A 308-nucleotide genomic window follows, 5' to 3' on the forward strand; every position below is an offset into this window, starting at 1 on the left:
CTTCCCTCATCCTCCTCATTCCTTTATCGTAACTTTTCCCTCCATCCTTGCCTCATCTTCATCCTCATTTCATCCTCATTTCATCACTTTATCGCCATCTCATCCTTCCATCCTCAAACCCTTAAACCCTTTTTCATATTCTTCGACTTTTTCGATTTCCATATATACGATTTTTTTTAGGCTAATTCACATTTTTTTTCCAAAGCCTAAAATCCTCCATTATTCACAGACTAACTTCGTCGACGTTGCAGAATTTCCGCGCGAATTCTCACTTCAGTTTCCGTTTGTTTCTTTTCTTGCTTTCTCGG

This window comes from Penaeus monodon, chromosome 25, assembly GCF_015228065.2.
Source record: "Penaeus monodon isolate SGIC_2016 chromosome 25, NSTDA_Pmon_1, whole genome shotgun sequence".
In the NCBI taxonomy this organism is placed as follows: domain Eukaryota; kingdom Metazoa; phylum Arthropoda; class Malacostraca; order Decapoda; family Penaeidae; genus Penaeus; species Penaeus monodon.